Source organism: Bombus terrestris, chromosome 8, assembly GCF_910591885.1.
Source record: "Bombus terrestris chromosome 8, iyBomTerr1.2, whole genome shotgun sequence".
Classification (NCBI taxonomy): domain Eukaryota; kingdom Metazoa; phylum Arthropoda; class Insecta; order Hymenoptera; family Apidae; genus Bombus; species Bombus terrestris.
Genome location: NC_063276.1, coordinates 6403215 through 6413222, shown reverse-complemented (window position 1 = coordinate 6413222; position 10008 = coordinate 6403215). Strand labels below are relative to the sequence as shown.

Here is a 10008-nt window from a genome sequence, read left to right as displayed (position 1 = left end):
GTACAAAAGAAAGTTACACTTCGGAATTTGAAATATATATAGACGCTTCTTATGCAGTTCAATTTTTATCTCAAAAGAAATAAGAAAGATTTATCTACAAAAATTTTATTCGGAGCTTATAAATAATAAATAACTTGATCGATGTATCACAGTTTTCTTACCAAACAGGCATTCTCGATAGAAAGTTTTATTCAGAAATACGGAAATAAATTAAAATTCGCGTGCAGTAAAAATACATTTCTCTTATCGAATAGAAAATCCTACTGAGTGAATTTTGAGTTTTTTATACAATATTTTACACCTTCCACTTTTTGAATTTGGAAAATTCGTATATCTTCCCTGAACTAACTTTGTCCTAACAAATACAATCCTAAAGGTAAAAATCTCGTCGCTTGCAAAATACAAAAAGAGGAGAGAATGGCCAGTTATTTTTGGAAGGAGGCGAAAAATTGAACTTCAGATGACCGTTTCAACGTTGCACCGTGTCACTCTAACCGCACACGCGAAATATTCTGGAAAAAATTGCTTGTTTCGCGTTTTCACTGGATTCGGTTAGAAATCGGTAGATTTTCGTTTGACCCACGGTTTCCGGCTGCTTTCCAGCTCGTAAAATCCCCGTCATTGTCCGGCCGGATTATTCTGGTTGATCAGAGGGGTCTGGGCGAACGGAAGAATCGAATCGGCCGATTACGTGGAAATGAAAGCTCCCGTTAAATTTTATGCGAAACCAAAAGTGCTGCGCGACCTTCGAATCGTCTTGGTTGGTGATGCGTCGACCGCGTTTCCGGACGAAAAAGGAATTTTTTTCTCCTGGCTAAACTCGCGTTACCAGTTGCCAAGGTGAGGAAGAGAAAAGCAGAGAGGGCGGAGATGGGGAAACTGCGAGAAAAAGAGGGGTGGAGACAGTGGGGATATTCTGGCGTTGGCGGAGGCTCGCAGCCATCCCCGTCGGCCGTGCTATTTCCCGGCATTGTTCTTGATTTACGAGTCCTCCGGCGATTCTTCTTTCGGTCGCTAATTAACGAGGGGCCCGACTGAATTCGCGATTGTAACTCAGGAAAATTTAGAGGCCGCGAGATAACGCCACTCTCTGGCCGTGTGTACGAACAAAAGGGCCCAGCGGTCGGGCATTCTTGCATTCAAATGCGATGATAAAGAAATCTTAATTATGCAGCGTCGCGACGTCCGACCGGACCGAGACCGAACTGCGTCGCTCCTGTTACGCGTTATACAATCTCCGTTCTCAGATCGGTTGGTTGTTTCAAGCGTAAAGTTCAAAGCGTAAAGCGACGATCGATCAAAGTTGAGGCTACGGTTGCTGTGGATGCGTATTCGAATGAATTATTCAAAAACTGCAAGACATACACTCATAAGAACCTCTATAGACACATACTTCGTTACTGCGATGTATTGAGTTCGTCAGATTCTTCTTCTTCTTCCTAGAGTCTTAGATTCCTCGAGCAAATTAATATCCAAACTGAAATGTGATAGACGTTGTTAAAAGTTCGAACCGATCTCAATAAACTGGCTAATTGTGATGTACAGAAAGTGCGTGTTATTGCGTTACATTTAGCCCATGGCGCGACGTGAACGATGTAGCCCAGAAGTTTAAGTCATGCTGTGTGTTTGATGAAGATCTACTGCAAATTCGCACGCCTCATTCTACACCAAATCGATCACTTATAACACTCGACAAGGGTAAAAGTTTCGGACGTGGTTACGTGTTGACGAAAGGATCTGAACAAAATTACGAGTTTATTCGAGAAGAATCTGTATCGGCAAGGAAAGCTGTCTGTATTCAATGTCGATCTCTTTGTGATCGTTTTGAAAATGTGACAGTAAGAGGGTATAAGTTGACTCGTGGAAATTCAAGTTGAAAGAAAAGTAGAAAGGTTCGACTATCGACAGGAAGTTGGAGAAATATTTTAGCCTGTTTGACGTTCTCTTTTGTGTCCTTTCCTGTAACATACACCGGCAGGGATCCTTAGAGCAAACAAGAAGCACGATGCTCCTCTTAGGTCAATAACAGAATCACTGGCGGATACAACATATCGGTAGCTTGTCAAAAAGTTTCTTATCTGAAAACGAATTACTTTTCTGCGTGCAACACTGATGCATGAGAATACGCGTACACCTCTCTTCATAAGTATCACAGTGGCACGTTTACAGAAAATAAGATAAACTTGAAATATCGTTAGGGAGTTGGTAAAAGCTTGAATTATAGCCTCTCTTATAATCCTAGATCAAACAGAGATTATGAATATAATCTTAGGTAAGCAAAGAAACCATATATTGAACGTTTTAAGGCAAATTTTATCTTTAATCTTTAATAAGATTACATTTTTCTTGTTTACATTTATTGCGTTTTTAGACCATTATTTTAACCAATTCTGACATTCGAATTATTAATGCTTCTGTCGTATTTGCTGTTATTTAATTACAAATGTTGAATATATAAACTTCTCTGGATTTTTGTATTTAAATCGTTCAACATTTGTTTAACGAAGTTTACATTAGAGAATTATTTGAGAACAATGTGTTTGCCATAAAAATTATTTCCATTATCTGAACCTGTTGTCACACGTATAAAATGCAGATATGCTAATACTTACGAACAGCCAGTGCATATAAATTCAACTTATATTTACGGATTATTCCTCCGTCTCGGATTACCAGAAATCATTGTACAAGCAATTTTGCACGTAATTAATATCCACACGGTTTATAATTTCTCCCAATCCCTGTATTCAACAGCAATTCACCAGTTAGTTATGAACGATAACAGCCAGTGGTTTCTCATCAAATACCCGGCTTTCTTTTTTCGCTGGGATTCTCCATAGAAAATTCGGTGGTTCGACGCCAGTTTGCACACTGCTTTATACAGTGTTCAGTTGCAAGCAACCGGCGAAAAAGCCGACGAAAACGCACGTCCTGCTTTCTGATTACTTTCGGCTAAGCGCATTACCGAGCGTCGATGAAAAGTGTGCCGTTGTTCCGCGTTTTCCGCCGCTGATTAAACATTCCATCGCAAAATACAATGCAATTAAAAGTTGGTCGCTTAATCCGGAATAATCCGCAGGAAATTCGCGGCAGGCGTGCGAGTATGTGCGCATCGTAAGCGAAGACAAATTTTTACCGGGTCCCTTGAATTTTTCCCCCGATGTTGCATGATACGCAAAATTCCTATTTTTGACAAACGAATTTTATCTTCTACGTACTAAGAGTCGGATGGAGTACGCTGACTGAAAGAAATTTTAGCATTCACGTCTTCATACGTCGATAGCTAATACCCTGTCGTAAGTTTCGTAGTTGTCACCCTTTCAGACAGATCCTAACACGTCATCTATCCACGACATCCAGCATCCATCGGGACGAACAGGTCGAACCCGTACGTTAATGCAATGTCGCTTTAAGCCTACGCGACTGCGTTAATTACGCGCGTAAGTTCGTTGTCAGGCCGCCTCGTAGGCAACGTTAATTACCTAAGTGCCAAATTGGATCCACGCGCGACGCTAGAAAAGAGCAGCCTTAATTCTCGCGAAAGCCGATTGGATTAGCGGTCACAGCCATTTTCCACGTAGCATGCTCTTTCCTGTTCCGTTCTACCCTTCCCGTGGTCTGAACCCTTGTCGAATTGAACGGAGGAATAGCGGAGGAAGAACCAGAGGAAGCTCCGTCTGCATAAAATTAACGGGCTAAAAGTTCTTGCTCCTGCGTCCGAGAAATTGCCGACCTATACTACTGCCATCATGGCCTCTCTCCGCTTTTCTCTATTTTCCGCTTATTTCTTCCGACGCGCTGTCACTTTCCTCTTTCCTACCTAACCTAACCCCTTTCCACCATCCCTTCCTCCTCTCTCTCAATCTTTCCTTTCTCTCGTACCAATCGCTCACCTTTCTCTTTGTACCTATTCCCCTTTTTCCATCATCCACAGCTTTCTATCCTTTTTCCATCGTAATTCTTGCCCTTCACCCTTTTTCTAACTATCCGTCGTTATCTGTCCCTTTCCCTCGGGGTTCTCTTTTTCCCAGCGCACCACGCTTTAACCCCTTCTTAACCCCTTCTGTTACTTCTTTACCTCATCCCTCGTTCTCGTTGTTACCCTTTCCTTTCCAACCTTTTAAGGTCCTATACAGTTACCCTCTGCCTCTTCCTGTTATTTTTCCTTCTCTCTTTCGCACCTTCCTAAATCTATATCTCGTCTTTCAGGATCTCCCCCTTCTTGCTTCGTCCAATTTTCTGACACGGGACGGTATCACAAATTTTCACCACGTTGCGTCTGCGATTCGTTGTGTCTCGCGCTCTAACTTGTCTTGTCACCCTTTCATTCCTCTACTCGTTCGCAGCTGGTTCTTCATCTGACGCGTAATCCATTTTCCGCACTTTGTTCAATTCCCAGTCACTTTCCTCTCCATTTCCATTTCCATCGTCGTTTTGTTCCTCTTCGATACTCTTCTATTCTGTTCTGGTTGCTTCGTTCTTCCAGGGTTCCTGGTTGTATCTTATGGGCGAGTTTGATTAATAGTTTGAACCTGTAAAGATTTGCACATATCCATTGGCCAGTATTTTTCGAAGCTCTATCGTGATAAATAGTGAACCATAGAAGTATTCGTATCTTCGTAATCATACAATGCTATTATTTGTTTAAATTCTCGATTATGTCATAAATATAAATATACGCGGTTAAAAAGGTAAGATTTAAGCAAAAATTTGTCTCACTTATTCAGCATCTAAATATTTACATATTATATACATTTTTGGATATTATGTGCGTTCTATGGGTCTCTAAAATACATAAAAATCCGCAGTCTAATCATAATGCATTGTTACATTTCAATAAACGATACATTGATACAGTATCGTTTTCCCGATCAGCGTTTAGCATCCTACAAAGCGTTTGCAGAATTAATGTCAATAGGGTATGGAAAAAAGCACAACCGGCGTTTCACGCGTTTCGATGGCTCGTCGTCGCGTAACACGACAGTTTCGGCCATATGAAAAACAGGTTGCAACCGGTGAAAAACGGGGGAATCGTTGCTAAAATGACCAATAAGTGTCGATGTTTTCCATTACTCTCGCAGAAAATTGTTAGCCGTATCGTGGCCAGGATAATATCGACCCTGTCACACGCTTCCATACACTGTGTGGCAAAGCTTGTAGCTACGCAACATGTGAAACAACAAATTTTTGAATCAAATACATCGAATCGCCGCGACAGAATAGCATTTCACTACGTGAACAGGTTATTTTTATGTACTTCGCGTTTTGAAAGGAATTAATATCGAGTTGCACAATGTCTGCCGAAAAGCTTACACTTTAACTCTCGGAGGGGAATTTTTCGAGTAATCTGTCGGATGAAAGTTAGCTGAGTTTTGCGGGCAATGTAATTCACACCGCGATACAATGGAAAGCCGTGCATTAACTTGGTGAATTGTACTCGCGAATTATGCAAATATTTCGAGTTCTTATCTTTCATAGATTTTCCACGAAATAAAAATATTCACTATCAGCTGTGCTATAAGTTTACACACTTCTGGGTATTATATTTTGAGATTTAATTTTTATTTTTATTTTTGTGATATTGCAAAAATTATTCCACTTTTGAATCTGCAATATTTTCCACTAGTCCGATGTTTATTGTTAATGTTGAAATATCTGGAATTATTTCAATATTTGGAAAATCGTTGTAGTTCAGAATCTATCGTAGGAGATTCGCGAAACATTCAAAGCGCAACGGTTCGCCGTTAACCCTTTGTACTCCGAATTTTATTTCAATTTCGTTACCAGCAGCTCTCAACGATTTTAATTGTTTTATTTGAAATTTACTTTGACTAAAAAATTAGACAATTTAAATAAATAAAGGATGAAACAAATTCACTTAAATATCAGTTTTATTCACACTAATGCTGTATTTTGTAATTTTTAAGTGTATGATGTATCTTGAAACAATTTCCAGGATGCAATCCTCGTTTTCTTTCGCACGTTTCACAAAAAAAGTGGACATGAAAGAATGTCGAGTGGGACTCGACAAAGGAGCTCCCGAGATAAAAACTGATGTCGAGTCACACTCGACATAGGAGTGCAAAGGGTTAAAGAGAATAGTTTGGGGGTCAGCAATTTCTAATGGGAAGCGGATCGCTCGATTTAGGAACGTTTAATAGTTAGGAAAAATCGAACGGTTGCAATTCTGTAGCTTTCAGCCACTGTGCGATTACTGTTGCGCGTGAAAAACTCCGATTTCGCGGAAATATATCGGCGAGGACCCGGCTGTGAAACAAATCACGGCTAAAGAATGGGACCCGTCAAAGTTGCCTGAAACTTACTTTAATGGAATAATAACGACCTATTAGCTCCTAGAGAAACCGAATAAATTCTAAACTGAAACTAATTAAACGCATTAAAACGTAAACTCTCTGCAATTTGTTTTTCGAAGAGCAATAAACGCGATGAAAAATTAAACGACTGAAAATAATTACGATCAATGATGTAAGGGCACTGTAGGGTCGACAGCAAATATTGCTTGAATTTTTCCAGACGAAACAATCAGCGGTTGTAAAACGTTGTAAATCTCAAAACTAAGAAAAGATTTTGGAAAAAGCGAGTTGGTATGGAAAATAATTGAAAGCTGTTGCTATTTTTCTGAAATATTTCTTGGTTTCGCTTCTCATCAATGACGCGTTATATTTCCTTGATCAATCAGCTTGTTATCTTGATTTATGAGCCAACTCCCCGAGGGCACCGAGGGCAACCTGACCGCGACTTGCGATGTTCGACTTGAATTTATCTCCCCACGGAATGTCCGATCTATTCTCCGGGTATCGCATGAATATTTCACGCTAGTCCGTTGCTCCATGAAACTTGCACAGCTCGTTGCTTCAAGCTTGATTACATGAACGTTGACACGAAAGGTATCGCTTAAATTGATCGGCTAAAGATCTTCTTCACGCCCTTTAATCTTTTCCGAGGATTTTAGCTTTTCTCTCACCTATAGTCTTCGACAGTTTCTAGGTCAAACACTCATAATCAGAGTAGCAGAGATTTGTTTTACCAACTATTCGTGTAAACTTAAAGGAACAGTAATCAGAGTGTCAATAGAGTATCATACAGAGTAACAGGTAGAATATATCTCATACTATGTATTGTCAAGGAACGATCATCTATCGATTACCAATACTCGTTAGTTCACGATTCCAAGTCTCTATCGTTTGAAATAATTTTTCGAATTAATAACAAATACAAAAAAGCAGTTAAATGATACGTGTAATATTCAGGAAGACATAATCCAAGAATGACACGAAGTGAAAATGTTTCTCTCAACCTTCTTCTATAAAACCTTGTTGTTCTGGTTACTGTAGTTAAAGGCCAAAAAGGATACCGCGCTGTTTCTGGTTGTTCGTGGAATTATACCGTTGGACGTGGGCATCGTGTCGGCTGGTGAAGAGGCTGCTTTGACGCCGTTGAAGGGTAACTCTGCAAACAGTGTATGCGGGACCTTCACGCCGGTGCACTTAGGGCATCAGAGAGTTATGCGACGCGGGGGTTGGGACGATAACGGAGGCGAGGGTCTTGGCCAGCCAACCAGGGGTAAGAGCATTGCCGGTGGAGTTGAACAAGGTAATGGATGGCTCATAACCGAGTTACTTACGTACCGCAGCCCTTGCGTCTTGCATCGCCTCGTTCACGCTCACGATTTTCCTTCGCAGCGTCGTTCACCACGGCGAAGCTTGCAAAAATTCGTGTCAATGTTTACGTTCGTGCCGCGAGATAATGCGGCTGTCTCGTCATCTTGACTCCACTCTCGAGTATCGCTCGTTTTCTTGCTCGTATCCACCGTCGTCGTCGGCGTCGTCGTCGACGTGAAATCAGTTTTTTAATAATGTTGAGAAGATTGAAAGAGCGGAATGTTTTTCACGTAGCTTTTTCCGGAATTTGAAGAACGAAAGGCGAAAGTGTCTTTAGTGAATAGCCGTAGGCTATCAAAAGACGACAGAATAAGTGTGAAAGGAATTCTCTTCTTTTTTTGATTCGTGTTCCTCAAAGAGTCGCTTTGTCGAGCCGGTAGCACGAATCGAAATTAGTCGGACGGATGACGAGAATTTTACCTCCTCGTGTACTTTCCCATTATTTTACATAATTTCCGCGTAATTTTCATTCGCGCCCGTTTTCACTGCGCTGATCCGTTTAATCTCTCGGCGTGCTTCGATCTAATATCGTTTGATTAACTTCGAGTTTCGTCGCGACAAAACGAATTATTTTTAGTACGCGTATGAGTACGAGTTAATTAACGCGGCCGCCAGCGATCGCCGAGAACGCGTCTACTTTCGCGACTCGGTGTCGGGAAATTAAACCGAAATAGAGTTTTCCCCGGTGATATTTTCACGCTAGACAAACGCATCGATCGTAATTAAATACGCTTAATTGCGCTTCATCCGCTCGTACTTTTCTCGAACGAAATATCTGTCGCCCTTTTCAAATACGGTCCAAGTGGGTCACCGTCGGCCAGCAGTATTTTTAATGTTTCATCTTCAACGGCGCTTTTTACTCATTATACCATGCCGTCTGGTTGCTTTATTTTGTACCCATGTGCATAAATACCAAGGAAAAATTCGCGTGTGCCGCTCGCTCGCTCGTACGCACGCGTGCGCGCGATAACAACCTCCAGATAATGTGGTCGCAAGCGCGCGCCGAAACGAATTACATATATTTAATTATTCAAACGACATGTACAACTCTGTGTACGGCTGCAACTAGCGCTAATGAATCTCGATTACCGAGAGATGTTCTGCTATTGCAACGTTAAAATTGACAAATAATTATTATAAATAATTGAAAATATCACGGCCGTGGACTTAGAGCGAAATGAATTGTACGCGCTTAATTATTCAACCGACGCATGCAACGCTGTATAGTTACAGCGAGGAATGAATTACAGAATCTCTGTTCTCGCTGCTACGTTTTAACCAACCAAACTTCTAAATTTTAAAGTTTAAATTAATATCTACGCGATCAACGACAGAAAATAAACGCGACAAATACATTTTTACTGATTCTTCTCATTTAACCGCCGTTTGGATATATATTGTCTATTTCCATTTAGAAGTTGAAACAAATTCTTCAGTAATAAATTCCTAATCGCGCTTGTTTGAATATATAGTATCTATTTCTATTAAATTTGTATGAAGTTCAAGTAGTAATGCTTAATAGATCGCTGACACTCGTCTGGCTATATACTGTCTATATTTACTTAGAAATTTCCACGCTCTCAGTAGTATTGTTCTATAATTCATTGACCATGATTGTCTGACCATATATAGTCTAAGTCTACTGAGAAATTTTTCAGTATATCCGTCGAAGATATTTCTAAGTGTTCCCGCAGTTTATCAAATAATTTTTTAACAAAATAATAACACAATCTCGATAAACCTCGAAAGTTTGAAACGGCTCGGAAATTTTGGTACCGACGACGTACTAAGTTTTGAAATTTCTTCCCTGTAAAAATCACGTGCTTCCCTTGTATTACTCGCTTTTAATGAACGTGCACGATCAAACAATCAAACGAAAGGAAGTACAATTCCCACGACAATACCTGTCTTACGAGGAAAATACCAACATTCACGTGGTCAAATCGGCGATATATCCGGCAAAGAACACTAGCACGAAATAGATCCGAGCAACGGCACTCTCGACGCGAGTTTATTATATTTTTTCCGGGAATGTTGGTGGCGTTGACCGCGATTGTCTCGCCATGGGAGTGTGTAGAGCGACGCGGAGGAGCGAGGAGAAGCAGCTCGTGACAGGAATGAAAGGTACTTACCAATCTAATTCGTCAGAGAGCCAATCCACGAGGAAGGTAACAGCAATCTCGAAGCTCCTTCAACCAGGTTGGAACGCATTTTCTGACCAAAGAGATCGGAATGAAGTCTGTGAGAATCGTGAGCGGAAAACTTGCCCCGTTCTTGTCGTTCGTCACGGCGAGAATTTTCTTTCCTTCGGCAATTGCGCTCGGCC

At 40.8% G+C, this 10008-nt stretch overlaps 1 long non-coding RNA gene across 1 annotated transcript; it reads right to left on the bottom strand.

The window, feature by feature from the left end:
* Window positions 1–2295: 2295 nt before the first annotated feature.
* On the bottom strand, window positions 2296–8325 carry LOC125385532. The gene is made up of 3 exons (XR_007224920.1): window positions 7650–8325; window positions 7319–7470; window positions 2296–4532 (listed from the first exon to the last, which is right to left on the bottom strand). It is a non-coding gene; the product is annotated as an uncharacterized LOC125385532 (long non-coding RNA).
* Window positions 8326–10008: the final 1683 nt, after the last annotated feature.